The 20,022-nt window shown below is 35.7% G+C and overlaps 1 protein-coding gene across 2 annotated transcripts in view; it reads left to right on the forward strand.

The window, feature by feature from the left end:
• ZCWPW2 (zinc finger CW-type and PWWP domain containing 2) overlaps positions 1 to 20,022 on the forward strand; it is a 141,941-nt gene that overhangs the window by 3,148 nt on the left and 118,771 nt on the right. The gene's annotated exons all lie outside the window — the stretch shown is intronic.

Below are 20,022 nucleotides of genomic sequence, written 5' to 3' on the forward strand. Positions count from 1 at the left end.
TAGCACTCTTATAATTTAATAACACAATCCTGAGGACAAGTTTTAAAATATTCTCAAGAGTTTTAAAATATACTTTCGATGTAGAAAATGTGATATATTGACCAATTTAAAGTATTTTCAAGCACTAAAATATGTTTGAATAAACTTATGTGGGGGAAGTGAGATAAAAATATGAATTCTAGGAGAAAAGGAATATCTGTCCTAACTATGGAAGGAGATTTTGTTCATGTGCTTTTCAAGTGGATGGATTGATAGTAGATAGCAAATTTTATGACTTTTACATTCCATTTATAAAAGAGTTATATACTACTATCTCTAGAAGCTAGCCTTGTCTGGTACATACAGTTTGCGCTTTATAATAACTTTTTGATTTGAAATGCTTTGCAGTCAGTAGGAATTAGCTTTCGACAGCTTTCACTTTTTAAAAATAAACATGAGTGACATAATTGTATGCATGGTAAGTAAATGCAGTAACTTTCTTTTGGAAACATATGTAGGTGAAAAAAAATTTAGTAGTCTTAGCCTTTGATGTGAGGAGTAAGGAGAATATGAGACGAGCTAATAGGAGAATAGCAGCAGAGAAATCAGGATGTGGTTGGTAGATTGTATAGAGAAGGAAAAAAGATCCAGTAGGGGGAATCCTGAACTACTTATTAAATGAAGGAAGAGTAACCCTTCTCTAAGGCTTGATACTCTTAACTGTTTGAGGTATGAGTTCATTAATTTATTCAATACTTTAATATTTATTCAGCAACTACCATGTGTCATTATTTTAGGCACTGAGATAAAACAGGGAAAATAGCTTTTAAATGTATGAGGTAAAATGTATCACAGAGAAATCAATAAATAAGACCTATGTGAAATTTAGTGTGACAGATTCCTTCCCATTAATTTTTTCATGACAGTTTGTATATGTGTCCAAAAAGAAAATAAACTTTATTCCCCTGTTTAAAATGGGAAGAGAGGGAGAAATAATTGTTTTAAAACTTTGACATATGCACTATAAAAACCAAGAATATAAAGTCAGCTTTTCAGAGGAAAGATATTTTATAAAGCTGCCAAATAAACAGCAATGAAAGAATGACATTAAACTTAAGATCTATAGAAAGAAATTAAACTAGATTTTTCAAATAGATTATGTAGCAAAAGAGAGGGAAAAATTTTAAAACCACTGCACAACTCACATAAAAATGAAATCATTGATTTTATAATAGTTACAAAAATAAAGATAAAATTTCCTAGTGTAAATTTTTCTATTGTCTATGAATAGTCAATTGATACTTAAAAGTCCAAAGATAAAAAGATGTTTTTTAAAAAATTCACTGATATTTTATTATTATGTTCTCCTGACAATCATTTTATATAATTGCCTTTTGGCTTTACTAACCACCCTCCCTCTCCTCCCATAGCCAGTCTGTTCACCTAGTTTTGTAGATTTTATCCTTTAGCTATCTTTTGGATCTATTTTATGGTCTCTGCTGTGCCACAGTTTTTTATTTTTCTATTATAATAGTTTCATTTAATTAGCTCCCCCCCCTTTTTTTGGCTTCCACCTCATTCTTTACATGGATAGCTAAATGATCATTTAAGAATGTTAATCTTACCATTACATTTTTCCTCTTAAACTCCTGAAGTGACTCCTTAGCATGTTTTAAAAGTCCATTCTTAATCTGCCCAGCTTATTTTGCCACCAACTTTTTTAAACATTGCCAACTCAGGTATCAAAATTGGGTATCTTTATTCCTTTATAAAATTTTCGTTCAGATGACCCTGGTTATGATTTTATTTTTTTACTATAGCTGATTTACAGTGTTCTGTCAGTTTCTGTCATACAGCAAAATGACCCAGCTGTACACACATAAACATTCTTCTTCTCATATTATCTTCTATCACATTCTGTCACAAATGATTGGATATAGTTCTGTGTGCTATATGGCAAGTTGCCATTGCTTATCCATTCTAAATGTAGCAGTTTGCATTTGTTAATCCCAAACTCCCAGTCCATCCCACTCCCTCCCCCTCCGCCTTGGCAACCGCAAATCTGCTCTCCATTGCTCTCCTTGTCTGTGAGTCTGTTTCCGTTCTGTAGATAGGTTCATCTGTGCCTTATTTTAGATTCCACATATAAGTGATATATGGTGTTTGTCTTTCTCTTTCTGACTACTTAGTATGAGAATCTCCAGTTTCATCCACATTGCTTCAAATGGCATTATTTTTTTCTTTTTTAGGTGATTATGATTTTAGAATATATACTTTTTTAGATTATCATTGACTTTTTAAAAATAAATTTTAAAATTCTCAGAGAATTGAGGAACTCCAGAAAAATTCTTCTACAATATTTTGAGAATTATTTGTCCTAAAGTGATATCATATTTAAAAGATACTATTTGGTTTTGCTGCACCTGTGGTATAGGTCACAGCTGTGGCTTGGATTTGATCCCTGGCCCAGGAACTTCCATATGTTGCAGCTGTGGCAAAAAAAAAAAAAAAGAAGGAGATACTGTATCTTCAGATAATGGATATCAGGTTCAGACTGTATGAAGCAAAACTAGACAGAAGTAGAGAAAAACCCACAAAACTGAAAGATTTTTAATATGCCTCTCTCACTAACTGATAGGATAAAAAATACATTAAGGAAATAGATGATTGGAATAAAATTAGTAACATTACATCATTAGGATGGCTATTACAAATAAAAACAAAATAGAAAATATCCATCTTAAAATTAATATAGGGTAGTTCTCACTGTGGTGCAATGCAATCAGCTACATCTCTACAGTGCTAGGATACAGGTTCGATCCCCAGAGTGGCACAGTAGATTAGGAATTCTGGATTGCCACAACTGCGGTTTAAGTTGGAACCAGGGCTCAGATCTGATCCCTGGCTGGCCCAAGAACTCCATGTGCCACGTGGTGGCCAAAAACAAAAGCAATATGGAATTAATATTAATAGAGACTTTAAATACCCAAACCATCTTGAGAAAGAAGAACAAAGTTGGAGGCTTCCCATTTGCTGACCTTAAAACATTATAGAACTTCAAAATCAAAACGTTATGGACCTGGCATAAAGACATAAATATAGACCAATGGAATAGGATATGGAGCACACACAAAAAAATCCTCAGATATGTCATCAAATATTTTTCAGTAAGTGAGCCAAGACCATTCAATCGGGAAAGGGCAGTCTTTTCAACAAATGGTGTTGGGGAAACTGAATATCCATATGAAAAACTATGACATTGGACTTTTACTTCACATCGTAAAAATTGATTCAAGATGGATCGAAGACCTAAATAGAAGAGCTAAATCTATAACACTCTTGGAAGGAAAACAGGGGGAGGACTTCATGACATTAGACTTGTCAGTTTCTTGGATGTGACACCAAAAGCACAGGTAATAAAAGAAAATATAGGTAACTAATTGTCTCTAAATCAATCACTAATAAAATTTTTTAAATAATCATCTAGAGATTCCAATATTGGACAGATATTGTGATCTTTGAATTTCTTTTAGAACTGTCTTAATACATAACTGGTGAGTAGGTAAAGAATATAATTTCACAACTGAAATCATGCCTATGCTTAAATAGTATGGGCATTCAGTGATACGAGGAAATAGTCAAAATATATTGTTAAAGCAGATTGTCAAATTCTGAGGTTACAGATTTGTGTCTTTTCCTTACGATAAAATTAAATAGTGAAAAAATAATCACATAACATAAAAAGAAAGGTTGAGGAATCATAGAAGACAAAGGATTTCAACAAATATTTTGAGGGAAGCTAGGTATGAACCTATGTGAAATAAAATGGAGCCCAGGAAGCTTCAGTACAGAATATACTGGAGAAGAGTCCACAGTGTAGATAGGAATCAACCTTCCCAGAAAGATCATGATGATGCTCTGAAGGTCCTAAATAAAAGGTGGAGGATGAATGTGACATATTTTGAAAACTTTTATGAAACTAATTTGTTTCCTTGTCTTCCTCATCTCATCATACAGAAAGACAGGTCGAGACTTTCAGGATAAAAGAGGGGAGGACCCTTTCCAAAGAAATTGAAAATTAGACAAACTGAGAGAAATCCTTAGTTTATTTCTTTTCAGGGTAAGAATTCTAGTTTATTCCTGTTCTCAGTGTGTCATGGTTACTTAGCACATTTAGTTGTCATGTGTAGAAGATTAGTTTTAGCGTTACCAGTTTTAAATTAATTCCATTTTCACATTCTCTTTTTAAAACTCTTTAATGGTAGATTCCTTTCTTAGTATTTGTGTAGTGACTTTTGAAACATTAATTATATAGTGACTTACTAGAACCCAGAGTGAAAAATATCATATCCTTTTTATTAAAATTATGACACATTTCTATAATGAGGAAAATAACTGATCATGTATAAATTATTTTGAATGACAAGTTGAACTCTCTAATTAGATTAGCCTGAGACTCTATTTCCATGTCTTGTGTGTTAAAGAAGGTAGTCAACTTAATTGAAAGTTATTCTTCAGCAACATTAGTGGAATAAAATTTTATCTTTAAACAAATCAACTGTGACTTCCATGACAATATAGCTTAGATAAAGGTAAATTCAGAATGGGCACATGAAGGGAAAAATAACTAAGCTGGTCTGAAATTAATAGTCTCCTTATTCAACCTACTGATAAAATTCTAATATTTTTATAGCACTATGGTATTAATAGTCTGAATAATATTCTTAATTATTGTTGGATCTCTTGTTTATTCTCACAAGTCTGAATACACTGAATGATACAAAATACTGGACTACTTGGGGCCATCCAATATAGACGTAAAGCATATAAACTGATTACTAACGTTTGAAGTTGGCATTTAGTACAGTTTATCATATTTATAATTATTTGTTAACTTTCCCTTGAAAAAACTTAAAGTTAAAGAATTTGGTTACCAGCCTTTAAATATTCTGATAAGCTGTTTCTTTCCATTCTACTTTGATTTTTTATTTTGAATGAAATTCATCAGTTATCCTCAATTTTAAAACAGAAAAGGAACAGAAACTATTATCTTGGAACATTTATTAATCTAGACGCTATCCAACAGTATCTGCTTAAACTACTCCCTGAATGATAAAGATAAATTATGAACAGGAGGGAAGATGGTGGAGTAGTAGGACCTGGGGCTCACCTAGTTCCCCAAATACATTGAAATACATCTACATTTGGAAGTATTTGCACATAAAATTTGCTAAAAACTGACGAAAGACCTCAGGATTATTATAGAGCAAGAAAAACTTCACAAAACCAGATGGGACAGAAGAGAAGAAAAAGAAGCTAAAGGAAGTGAGAGGAGAGGGAACCTGCACCCCATGAGGGATCTGGAAAGAGGAAAAGCTGCACCCTGGGAAGTTCCCCCACCAGAGAGATCAGCCAAAATAGAGGAGGAACTCTGGACAATCAGTATTAACAGCAGTTAAAATGGAACCAATCCTCTATAAATGGTCAGTGCTATGGGCAACTGTATGTGAGTGCCAACAGGTGTTGGGAACTAAAACACTGGATCAGACACAAAGAGGGAATGGAGCTAGCTATGTGGGAAAAAACTGGGGTTGGCAGTGCAGAGCAGAAACAGCTTGGAGGGACTAGAGTATAGGGCCTCCACAATTGAGGGCATGTAAGTAGCAGCAACCTGGTTGGATTTAGGGGCTAGACCCCATTGTTTGGGGGTTCTGGAAGGAAGGGGTGGGATCCACCACTACAGCCTTTTACCCTGTGTGTACTTTCTCAAGCTGCACAATACTGTCTGCTTCAGCTCTGGGAGACACTTGGCAGCAGTGGCTGCCTAGCAACAGCTGAGAAGCCAACCTGCCCTTAGGGCTACAAAGTTCTTGGAGCAGGTGGAGTAACTGCCTAGAGGAATAAGTAACCACCTGGAGGAGTAACACAAGCTGGTGGTCCCCCACACTATTAGTGCCCAACTTGCACCAGAAGAGTCACTGCTGGCAGTGGCGCCGTTCCCCACCAGAGCAGTAATCTACTTGACCAGGGAAAACACAAGCACTGTGACTCTGTCCAGCAGCCCTGCATGGGCTTGCACTAGCAGTGGCTGGTTGCAAAAGAGCTAAGAGAAGGTCAACTAGCACCTGCTCCCTGCAGGATCTGTAAACTGCCCAACCAGGAAAAGCACAAGCCCCATGGCTCTGGCCGGTAGTCCTGCAGGGCTTATGCTAGCAGTGCCTGATCTGTGCCAAAAAAGAGCCAAAAGAGGGCTGCCAGTGCACACTCCATGCCAGAGCTGTGGGCTGCCTGGTTGGAGAAAAGCACAAGCTGCAGGGTCTGTGGGCTGCCTGATTGGAGAAAAGCATCAAGCTACAGGGCCCCTGCCAGTGGTCCTGTGAAGGCCCACATCAGTAGCACTTATTCCACACCAAGGGAACTGTGGGAGGCCCATTAATCCATATTCCAATCTACAGTGGCTACAGAGAGCACTCTTACCAGCAGCCAGGTAAGGGGAGGGACCACCAGAACTACACATCCTGCAGCTACAGAGAGATCCTTTTAGCAACAGCTGGGGAGAAGGCCCCAACCCTTGGGGCTTTATAGATCCCTAGAGTGGCCAAGCAAAGGGATTGATGGCAGAATGGTGGCACCTGTCCCTGCAGCGACAGAGAGCAGTCCCTAAGCCTACCTAAGGCAATCTACAGATTCAATGCAATCCCTATCAAGTTACCAGGGACATTCCTCACAGATCTAGAACAAAATATTTTAAAATGTGTATGGGAGTTCCTGTCATGGCTCAGTAGAAGTAAATCTGACTAGGAACCATGAGGTTGTGGTTTCGATCCCTGGCCTCGATCAGTGGGTTAAGGATCTGGCATTGCCCTGAGCTGTGGTATAGGTCACAGATGTGGCTCTGATCCTGCATTACTGTGGCTGTGGCATAGGCCAGCAGCTACAGCTCTGATTTGACTGCTAGCCTGGGAACCTCCATAACTCCATATGCCACGGTATGGCCCTAAAAAGCAAAAGAAATTTTTATGGAAACACAAGAGACTCTGAACAGCCAAAAGAGTAGTGAAAAAGAAAAACAAAAATGGAGGAATCAAGCTTCCTGACTTCAGACAATACTACAAAGCTAAAGTTATCAAAAAAAATATGGTACTGGCACAAAAACAGAAAAATAGATCAATGGAACAGGATAGAAAGCCCAGAAATAAACCCAAGTACCTATGGTCAACTTGTCTATGACAAAGTGGGCAAGAACATACAGTGGAAGAAAGATAGTCTCTTTTTCCTTTTTCTTTTTGTTATTTCCCCAATACAGTTTTTTTTCCTACTGTACAGCATGGTGACCCAGTTACACATACATGTATACATTATTTTTTTTCGCATTATCATGCTCCATCATATGTGACTAGGATTAGGAAGATGTATATATACACAATGGAATACTACTCAGCCCATAAAAAAGAACAAAATGCCATTTGCAGCAACATGGAACTAGAGACTCTCATAGTGAGTGAAGTAAGTCAAAAGAGAAAGACAAATACCATATGATATCACTTATATCTGGAATCTAATATACAGCACCAATTAACCTTTCCAAAGATAGTCTCTTCAATAAATGTTGCTGGGAAAACTGGACAACCGCATGTAAGAGAATGAAATTAGAATTTTTCTAACAGCATACACAAAAATAAAAAGGATTAAAGACCTAAATGTAAGGCCAGATACTATAAAACTCCTAGAGGAAAACATAGGCAGAACTCTCTTTGACATCTTGCTTGGCCCACCTCCTAGAATAATGACAGTAAAGGCAAAAATTAACCAATGGGACCTAATTACATTTAAAAGTTTCTGCACCATTAACAAAAAAACAACCCATAGAATGGGATAAAATCTTTGCAAATGATTCAACCAACAAAGATTTAATCTTCAAAATATACAAACAACTCATAAAACTCAACAACAAATGCAGATGTGGCCTGGCTCCCATGTTGCTGTGGTGTAGGCCAGCAGCTGTAGCTCTGACTCGACCCCTAGCCAGGGAACTTCCATATGCTGCAGGTGTGGTCTTAAAAAGCAAAAAGCAAAAGAAAAAATAGATCAGGAGTTCCTATGGTGGCACAGTAGATTGAGTCCAATTACAATGGCTTGGGTCACTAAGGAGATGTTCAATGCCCAGCCTGATGGCAGTGGTTAAAGTATCCAGCATTGCCACTGCTGTGGCTTGGGTTCAGTCCCTGGCCCAGAATCTTCCATATGCTGTGGGTACAGCCATAAAAATAAACATAAAAAAAATCTTTAAAAGAAGGAATAGATCATTTGAACATTTGAACAGACTGGTCACTATAAATGAAATTGAATATGTAATAAAAAAAAATAAAACTACCTACAAACAACAGGACCAGAATTCTATCAAACATCTGAAGAACTTATAACAATCCTTCTTAAACTTATCCAAAGGATTAAGGAACACTCCCAAAAACATTCTCTGGAGCCACCATCACCTTAATACCAAAACCAGACAAAGATACTACCAAAAAAAAAAAAATTATAGGCCAATATCTTTCATGAGTATAGGTGCAAAAATTCTTAACAAAATTTTAGTCAACTGAATCCAGTAACACATAAATAAGATCATACACCATAAGCAAGTGGGGTTCATCCTAAGTTCACAGGGATGGTTCAACATATGCAAATCAATCAATGCAATACACCAGATTAACAAAAGTCAAAAATCACATGACCATCTCAATAGATGGAGAAAAAGCATTTGACAAAATCCAACATCCATGCATGATAAAAAAAAAACTTACCAAAGTGGGCATAGAGGGAACATATCGCAACATCATAAAAGCCATTTATGACAAACCCACAGCCAATGTATTACCTGATGGAGAAAAGCTGAAAGCCCACTAATATCTGGAACATGACAAGTATGCCCACTCTCACCACTTTTATTCAACATGGTATTGGAAGTCCTAGCCACAGCAATCAGACAAGCAAAAGAAATAAAAGTATCCAAATTGGAACAGGAGAGGTAAAATTGTCACTCTATGCAGATGACATGATACCATATATAGAAAACCCTCAGGACTTCACACAAAAACTACTCAATCTGATAAATGCATCAGCATAGCAGAATATAATGTTAACATTCATAAATTAGTTGCATTGTTGTATACTAACAATGAAATATTGCAAAAGAAACAAAATACCTTTTAAAATTGTACCCTGCTGAAAAAAAATCTAGGAATGATCCTGATCATGGAGGTGAAAGACATATATTGAGAACTATAAATCATTAATGAAATTAAAGAGGAAAAAGAAATGGAAGATATTCCATGCTCTGGATTGGAAGAATTAATATTGTTAAAATGGCTATATTGACCAAAGTAATCTACAGATTTGATGTGATCCCTGTCAAATTACCCATGACATTTTTCACAGAACTAGAACAAATTATCCAAAAATTTATATGGAACCACGAAAGACCTAGAATTGTCAAAGCAGTCCTGAGGAAAATAAACAGTAGGCATAACTTTCAGACCTCAGACAATATTACAAAGCCACAATAATCAAGACAGTGTGTACTGATACAAAAACAGACATACAGTTCAGTGGAACAGAATAGAGAGCCCAGAAATAAACCCCAAAGTCCATTAATCTTTGACAAAACAGGCAAGAGTATAAAACGGGAAAAAGTCTCTTCAGCAAGTGGTACTAGGAAAACTGGACAGCTGCCTGTAAATCAATGAAACTGGAATACACCCTCCCATGTGCACAAAAATAAAGATGGCTTAAATACTTAGACAAAGGCCTGACACCATAAAACTTCTAGAAGAAAACATGCAAAACATTCTGTGACATAAAGCATACAAATGTTTTCTTAGGTCAGCCTCCCAAAGCAATAGAAATAAAAACAAAAACAAAGGGGACCTAGTCAAACTTATAAGGTTTGCATAGCAAAGGAAACCATAAGAAAGACAAAAAGACAACCTATGGAGTGGGAGAAAATAGTTGCAAATGATGCAACTGATTTGATCTCCAAAATGTACAAATAACTCATACAACTCAACAACAACAACAAAAACCCAATTGAAAAATGTGTAGAAGACATTTGTCTTTCTCAAAAAAAGACATACTAATGGCCAGTAGGCACATGAAAAAATGCTCAACATCTCTAATTGTTAGAGAATTACAACTCAAAACTACACTGAGCTACCAGTTCACACCATTCAGAATGGTCATCATTAATAAGTCTATGAATAACAAATTTTGTAGAATGTGTGGAGAAAAGGGAACCCTTCTACACTGTTGGTAGGAATGTAAATTTTTACAACCACTATGGAAAACAGCATAGAGTTTCCTCAGAAAACTAAAAATAGAATTACCATATGATCCAGCATTCCCACTCCTTGTTATATATCCAGACCAAACTATAATTCAAAAATATAATGCACCCCTATGTTCATTGCAGTGCTATTCTTTATAGCCAAGGCATGTAGATAATCCAGATGTCCATTGACAGGTGACTGGATTAAGAAGATGCGCATATATACAATGGAATACTACTTAGCCATAAAAAAGATTGCAATAATGGCATTTGCAGCAATATGGATGGAACTAGAGATTCTCATACTAAGACAAATAAATGTGATATCACTTACATGTGGAATCTAAAATATTGGCACAAATGAACCAATCTACAAAATAGAAACAGACTCACAGATGCAGAGAACAGACTTGTGGTTGCCAAGGGGGAGATGAGGAGGGTAGGACAGACTGGGAGTTTGGGTTAGTAGATGCAAACTCTTACATTTAGAATGGATAAGCAATGAGATCCTACTGTATAGCACAGGGAACTATATCCAATCTCTTGGGCTAGACCATGATGGAATATATATATATATATGAATGATTGGGTCACTTTACTGTACAGAAGAAATCAGCACAATAGTGTAAATCAACTATATTTTAATAAAAAATAAATTTACAAAGGATAAATGAATTGTAAAGTTTAGAAGCTAACTAAATCTTTTAAGTTATGCACTTGAAAAAAGTCGTGAAGATGAAACAGTGCTCTCATTTTGCATTATTTCTGCATATTTTAATTTTCTTACCTATTTATGAACATAACTCACTTTCTATAACTCAGTCTAGAACAGAAGTCAGACTTTCTTAATATGTATTTAGTGTGCCAGCAGTGAAATGGCTTTTTCATTAGCTGTTTCATTTCATTGTTAAAACCGTCATATGAATTTTTACTACCATCAGCATATACAGATGATAAAATCATAAATTCAGATTAACTGACTTGTGTTAATTTAAAAATCTGATAGGAAATGGAGCCAGAATATAAATCCAGAGCTATGAGTGATATTCATCTGAAACACATAGTTATTCTGGATTTTATATAATTTTGAATATCAATCTTATCTAGGATAGTCTTACTCTGATGTTTATATTATTTTCGTTATTTCAGAATGTAAATATTCACTCATTGCCTCTCTTTGGCAAGTGTTCTTTTAAATGCTGAGGATACAGTGGTTAACAAGGTAGATTAACTTGCCAGTGGACTTTCCTTGTCTTGTAGAGGACTTCTTTAAGTAAACTATGATACAGTGTGGTAAGTGGCATTGAGAGGGGGTAGAGACTCCTGGGGATACACAGTAGGGGCATTGACTTCTACTTGATAACTTTTCAGATTGGCTTAGCTATCACTTCTCCTAAGTAGCCTGACACCCTCTACCTCAAAGTCTCAATTAGGTGTCCCTATATGCTTCCAAAACATTCTACATTTGTCTCATAATAGTACTTAACATTACTTGAGAAGAATCTTGTCTTTGTTTTAACATTATGTCTGGCTCATAGCAAACCCTCAAGAAGTATTTTAGAACAAAGAAAAGAGAATTGAGGCCTGAAAAGTTAGCAAGTGAGAGAGAAGTTTTAGATGAGCTTTTAGGTATTGAGGTGAGAAATGATGGAAAGTTTATCTTTTGAGAATGAGGAAGATGGTCTGAGTTCTAAAAGGTTTAGAATAATCACTAAAAGATTGCAAGAGGAAAGGGAGAATGCATAAAAAGAATAGCCTTTAAGATGTGCTTAGGTGTTACCTGAAGTTGGAGTCCACAATGTAGTGGTGCCAAAAGGCATGACTATATAATTTCCACCAAGAATCAGGAGCTCAGATAAAGGAGATTATGGACCAAGCCTCTATTCTTTAAGAATGCTTTTGGCCTCAGCTATTGGAAAGACAACAAATAGTGGTTTGACAAGGTAGAGGATAATTTTCTCACACATACAGAAGAGCAGATATGTAGAATGAGGGTACGATTCCTAAACTTAAAAACAACAACAAAAAATAACGGGTTCTCAGAATGATAACTGTGAGTTCTTTCCCGAATATCAACAATTAGAAATGGTTTATCTCTGGTTTTTTTTCTGAAATCTTGTTTCCTACAAAAAATACTTTTTATGTTAAAATTGATGAAGTAAACATTTAGGAGGAAAATTATCTTTATTGTGTCTAAAACTTTTTTTGTTTTATATTGAATGTTACTAATACCATATAACAGTTGAACATCATTAGGGAACCCACAACATGAAAAGAAATGATTGTACACTTTATGTGGTGAATTTTATGGTATGTGAGTTGTATCTCAATAAAGCTGTTAAAGCAAAAAAGTAATGAATAGAATAATGGGAACTTCCCCTCCTCCCCCCAAATATAGCAAAAAATGGAAAAAATTACCCATATATAGTAAAGAATATTCCTAGAAAGTAGCTCTTTGGTTTTGGAGGTAGAGGGTAAGGTGAATTATATTGGACCCAAATCTTCTGCCAAAATTATTAGGTAAGCCAAGTTAACTTTTTTTATACCAGGCTCCTCCTCAAACACCTGCATAATATGCATAACATAACTTAACTCTGATCTCACAGTGCTTTCAAGCCTTCTCTCTTTGCATTTTTCTCCTCCACATTCACAGGAAAAAACTCAAAAACAAAATTGACTATTCGGAGAGTTACCTAAAATTGTTTCTTTGTTTCTTTACTTCATAATTACACTTCATCATGCTCCAGCCAGGTTTTCATACCAGTCACTACTAACATTGCTCTCAGATGGTCAGTGACTTCCCTGTTTAAATCCCATGGTAACTTCTCTGTCCTCATTACTGAAATTCTAAATAACATCTTATGCAATGAACCATTCTGTCTTTCTAGAAATATTCTACTTTGATCCAGTTACTTAAGCTGAAAATTCAGTAGTTGGTCTTAATCCCTACTTTTCCCTTATTTCATATATACAATGTTCAGCAGTAAGTCCTATCTGTTCTACCTACATGGAATAGGTCCAGTTTTCCTCAGAGCCCCATTTGTTCCCTGGGTCAAACATCATCTTCTTACTCAAATATATTCTTTATTCTGTAATATATTTTTAAAATATATACTTTGTTGAACTATATATGCAATAAAACAAAAATTATAGATGAATAGCACAAATTATCACCAAGTAAATACACTTTAAAAATTTTTATTGGAGTATAGTTGATTTACAATGTCGTATACTAGTTTCAGGTGTACAGCAAAGTGAACCTCATAGAGGTTATTACGAACTTTTTAGTAGTAGACTTTGCTGTAAGCAGGTCCTTGTTAATCATTTGTTCTGTACAGTAATGTGTTATTCTCACCCTTCCCATTCCGCCCTTCCCTCAATGGGAACCATAAGATTGATTTCAAAATCTGTCGGTTTGTTTCTCTTTTTTATAAATAAATTCTTTTGTATCATTTAACTAGATTTCACATATAAATGATATCATGATATTTGTCTCTCTCTGACTTCACTCAGTATGATCATCTCTAGGTCCATTCATATTGCTGCAAAGGACATCATCTCATTTTTTAATGACTGGAATAATATTCCATTGTATCTATGTGCCACATCTTCTTTATCCAGTCCTCTGTCGATAGATCATTTCTGTGTTTGGCTGTTGTAAATAGTGCTGCAGCGAATGAACATAGGGGTCTGTGCATCTTTTTGAGTTATGGTTTTCTCCTGCTATATGCCCAGAAGTGAAATTGCAGGATCATACAATAGTTCTCTATTTAGTTTTCTGAGGAATTGTCATACTGTTTTCCACAGTGGTTGTAACAAGTTACATTCTTGCCCACAGTGTAGGAGGGTTGCCTTTTCTCCACAACCTCTCCAGCATTTATTGTCTCTAGACTTTTTTTGATGATGGCCATTCTGACTGGTGTAAAGTGATACATCTCAATGTAGTTTGGTTTGCATTTCTCTAATAATTAGTGATGCTGAGCATCTTTTCATGTGTTTTTCCCATCTGTCTTCTTTGGAGAAATGTCAATATAGATCTTATGCCCACTTTTTTATTTTTTTAATATAAAACTCTGAGATATTTGTATATTTTGGAGATTAATCCCTTGTCAGTTGCTTCATTTGCAAAGATTTTCTCCCATTGTGTTGGTTGTCTTTTTTTTTTTTCTCTCTAAATGGTTTCCTTTGCTGTGCAGAAGCTTTTAATTAAGTCCCATTTGTTTATTTTTGTTATTATTTTCATTACTTTAGTAGGTAGATCAAATAAATACACTTGTATAACAAAATTCATGGTAAGGATGAATCTCTTCCCCTCACTCATTACATATCATAATTATCAGGATGCTAGAAGAATATGGCCAGCCCCATGGCCCCTCTGGCCCCCTCAATCATTGTACCCCCTTGACTCAAAGCTAACTACTACTCTAATTTTTAATACCACAAATTAGTTCTGCTTGTTTTAAAACTATATGTATATGGAAATATACATTTTGAAACTACATATATAGATATATACTTATATGCAATATGGATTATTTTATATCTGGCTTCTTTCAGCATGTTTCTGAGATTCACTAAGTTGTGTGTCATAGGAGTGTTTTCATTTTTCTTGCCATATGGTATGCTACTGCATGAGTACACTATTGCATTTTTCTGTTCTGCAGATTATAAATACTTGAGTTGTGTACAGATTTTGGCTATGAATGTTGTTGTATATATCTATTAAGGTGACTATATATATTAGATATAGATATTTATGTTATGTATATACCTAGGAGCGAGTATCTTCAAATTTAATGGTAAGGAAAAGCAAATTTGCCAGTGATCATACTAATTGGCAACTCAACCTGCTGTGAATGAGAGTTCCAGTTTGTTTATATCCTCGCCAGCACTTGGCATTGTCAGTTTTTCTAACATTGGCCTTGCTGTTAAGTGTGCTTTGGTATCTCATTGTAGCTTTAGTTTGCATTTCCTTTAGAACTCTTTTTTCCTATTTATCAGTCATTTAGATTGCCTCTTTAGTGAAATACCTGTTAAAGTCTCTTGGCTATTTTTCTGTTTGGTTCTCTGATTTTCTCTAATTCATAGAAGGTCTGGACAGGAAATCTTCCCTGAACTTCTTACCTGTCATGCTGGCCTCATTTTTGTCCTTCACATAGGCCAAAAATTTTTCTCTTTTCAAGATTCTTTATGGGTTATATCTTCAATGATCAATTCTCAGCTCCAATGTCATCTTTCTACAAAAATCTTTCTTGACCAAACCTCCTGCAACACCCACACCTTCCTATCATATACCTTTAATTCCCTTCAGCATTTATCAACATCTGAAATTATTTATTGGCTTGCTTATATATACTGTCTACTTCCCCCCTAACTGGAATGTTAACTCATGTTTGCTGTGTGTTTTTATTCCTTGGTGTTTCCCTAGCACCTGGAACTTTTTCTGCAACACATGAAAGATACACAGTAAATATCTGTTTAAACAATGAATGAGTGAAGGAACAAAGTAATAATCTAGTTTGAGATATTTCCCATATTGTTGTATGTAAAGAAGAGATTTTTTTCCCAAAGGAATGTACTTTTTTGCAGGTTAAGAGCAGTTTTCTTGAACTAGGAATATTGCCTGACACTTCTTATATACATTATAATTATATTCCTAGGGATTATGATTATTGAACCCTTATTCATCTTCATTTTCTAGGGTAACTCTAAAATTCAGATAATTGTGTAATATATTTGATAAGTATATTTTAAGTATATTCTGCATGTAAGAGCAGAAACTCCTTGATAGTGTGGCATTGTGGTGACATTTTAGAGAATATCAGAAAATATACTATGATGTATAATAAAAGGCAGATGAACCGTTCATTTTTACCATAAGAGGTTTAAATTTGCAGACAACAGGTTTATTCTGATACATTTTAGGCATTAACCTAACCTGTGAGCTAAACTCAAATATTTCTGTTTGTGTGTGTGTTGTGTGTGTGTGTGTGTGCACACATGCATGCGTGTGCGTGTGCTTATGATTGATGATAGAGGAGAACAGTAATTGGATTCAGGAAAATATTTCCTATCTAGGGTCATTAGTTAAGGTGGGGTGGCAAAAGAGTGTTTTCAAGAGATATTGTCTGAGCTGGAAAGCAAACTTAAAAGGAACTATGCTAGGATTTTGGAGAAGTGTTGAGTATCCTTTTGAGGTTTGTAATCATGAACTTAAAGTCAAATCAGTCTATCCCAATGCCAAAACCAGATACAAACAGAAAAGAAAATAATAGGAGTTCCCGTCGTAGCGCAGCAGAAATGAACCCGACTAGGAACTGTGAGGTTGCAGGTTTGACCCCTGGCCTCGCTTAGTGGATTAAGGATCTGCATTGCCATGAGCTGTGGTGTAGGTTGCAGACGTGGCTCATATCTGGCATTGCTGTGGCTCTGGTGTAGGTCGGCAGCAACAGCTCTGATTAGACCCTTAGCCTGGGAACCTCCATATGCTGCGGGTGTGTCCCTAAGAAGGCCAAAAAAAAAAAATTATTATTTTTTATAAATATAGACACAGAAATCCTTCACAAAGTACTAGCAAACTGAATCCAGCAACATATGAAAAAGATTGTACATGATGACTAAAGAAATTTGTCCCAGGAATTTGAAGTTAGTTTACCATTTGGAAACTAATTAGTGTACCATATCAATAAAATGAAGAAAACCACATGATCATATCAGTAGATGCAGAGAAAGCATTTAACAAAATCCAACACATTTTCATGATAAAATAAAAACATTCAACAAACTAGAAATAGAGGGGAATTTCCTCAATTTGAAAGGGCATGTATGCAAAACTCACAGGTAACACTATACTTAATGAAAAAAAATGAGATTATTGCCCCTAAATAAGGAACAAAACAAGAATATCCACTTTTCCAATTGTATTCAACATTGTACTGAAGGTTTTAGCCAGGGCAGTTAGGCAAGGGAATGAAATTAAAAGCATCCAGATTGGAAAAAGAAAGGTAAAATTATTTGTTTGCATATGACATGATTTTATAAATAGAAAAACCGAAGAAAGCCATTAAAAAAAAACTAATAGAGCTAATAAGCCAGTTCATCAGGGTTGCCAGACAGAAAATCAATGTATGCATTTCTATACACCAGCAATGAACAATCTAAAAGCAAATTTAAGAAAATTCTTTAAATTCTGTAGTATGGAAAGAATATAATACTTCTTTCTAAAAGAAGTGCAAAACTTTTATTCTGAAAATTACAGACTATTATTGAATGAAATTAAAGATGACCTAAATAAATGGAATGATATCTCATGTTCATGGATTGGAATACCTAATATTGTTAAGATGACCATTCCCTCAGCTGACCTATAGATACAATGGAGTCTGTATCAAATTTTCTGCTGACTTCTTTGCAGGAACTGGTAAGCTCATCTTTAATTTCATGTGGAAATTGAAGGGATCCAGAATAGCCGAAACAGTCCTGAAAAAGAACAAAGTTTGAAGGACTCATACTTCATAATTTCAAAACTTAACTATAAAATTATAGTAATCAAGACAGTATGGTACTAGCATGAGAATAGAAAAATGCATCCATGGAATAGAAATGAGTGTCCAGAAGTAAACTCTTAAACTTAGCAGTTAATTGATTTTAAATAAGGATGTCAAGACAATTCAATGGAGAAAACAGTTTTCAACAAATGGTACTGGGACAGTTGGACAGCCACATGTAAAAGAATCAATTTGAATCTCTTTATAATATTTAAATAGATTAATTCAAGATGGACCATAGACCTAAATGTAAGAGCTAAAACTATTAAACTCTTAGAAGAAATGTAGGAGTAAATCTCCATGACTTTGGATTGGGCAAAGTCTTCTTAGGTATGACATCTCAAAATCACAAGTAACAAAAGAAAAAAACAGATTGACTTCATCAAAATTCAAAAGTCTTGTGCTTCAAAGAACACTATCAAGAACATGAAAAACAACCCATAGAACAGGAGAAAAAAACTTTTTGTGTCTTTTTCTCCTTTTAGGGCTGCACCCGCGGCACGTGGAGGTTCCCAGGCTAGGGTCTAATCAGAGCTATAGCTCGCCAAAGCCACGTCTCTGACCTACACCACAGCTCACAGCAACACCGGATCCTTAACCCACTGAGCGAAGCCAGGGATTGAACCTGCAACCTCATGTTTCCTAGTCGGATTCGTTCTGCTGCACCACGGCAGGAACTCCCAAATATTTTTAAATATATCTGATAAGGGGTTATATCTAAAATATGTCTGGGAGTTCCCGTCGTGGCACAGTGGTTAACGAATCCGACTAGGAACCATGAGGTTGAGGGTTCGGTCCCTGCCCTTGCTCAGTGGGTTAACGATCTGGCATTGCCGTGAGCTGTGGTGTAGGTTGCAGACGCGGCTCGGATCCCGCGTTGCTGTGGCTCTGGCGTAGGCCGGTGGCTGCAGCTCCGATTGGACCCCTAGCCTGGGAACCTCCATATGCCACGGGAGTGGCCCATGAAATAGCAACAACAACAACAACAACAAAAAAAAATAAAATAAAATAAAATATGTCTGACAAGTCAACAATAAAAAATTGGCAGAAGACACTTCTCCTTTAAGAAATGGACATTTCTCCAAGATATACCAATGGCCAAAAAGCACATGAAAAGATATTTGGCAATATTAGCTATCAGAGAAATGTAAATCTAATTTGAAATGTGGTAACACTTCTCACCTTCTAGGATGTCTATAATTAAAAAAAAAATCAGGTGTTGGTGAAGATACAGTAAAGTTGGAACCCTCATATAATCACTGTTGAAAATGTGAAATGGTGCAGCCACTCTGGAAAATACTTTGAAAGTGCCTCCAGATGTTAAATGTGGACTCGCCCTATGACCAGTCAATTCCACTCCAAGTATATACCCAAGAGAAATGAAAATATATTCCCACACAAAAAATTTTAAACATACATAGCAGCAGTATTCAAAATAGCTAAAATGTGGAATAACCCAGATGTCCATCAGTTGATGAATGGATAAGCAAATTGTTTTTGGCTTCTTTTGCTTAGCATAACATTTTTTAAGGTATAAGTACCATGTATTAATACTTCACCATAGCATTACTAACATCTCACTCCTTTTTTATGGGTAGTATTTCATGTGCGTATATATGTGTATGTACACACTACAGAAGTCTACATGTTGCCTGATTCCATGTATATGAAATGTCAAAAATAGGCAAATGTATAGTGAAGCTAAATTAGTGGTTACCAAGGGCTGGGTGACTTGGGAGAAAATTAGGACACAATCATTTCCGTGCCCCAGGTTCTTCCTGATATTTCTCACAGCCTTCTCTTAAGACTTGTTCTTGTTCTGATTTGTTTAGTAATGTCATTATTCTTCATGTGAACATCTACACTAACCTGGTCTTGTCATTTCTGATTCTTCATTTTTATCTCTTCACCCTTTGTTGGAGGACCCGTTTCAAAAATCTCAGTCTGAATATGTAGGTAGATAATTTTCCCATTTACTTTGCTATGTGGATATTAACTGATCTAAGAATCCCAACAAATCTCCACCCGTTAGTGTAAGTTTCTTTTGGAGAGGGGTGGGGGAAGGCGATAGACTGAAATACTGCCACAGATTTCTTTGTGGTTTTGAGTTGACTATGAATTCCAAATTCTAGACCCTGTAGATCCTCACTTAGTCATTTTTCAACCTCTTATGCC

This window comes from Sus scrofa, chromosome 13 (assembly GCF_000003025.6).
Source record: "Sus scrofa isolate TJ Tabasco breed Duroc chromosome 13, Sscrofa11.1, whole genome shotgun sequence".
NCBI classification, from domain to species: Eukaryota; Metazoa; Chordata; class Mammalia; order Artiodactyla; family Suidae; genus Sus; species Sus scrofa.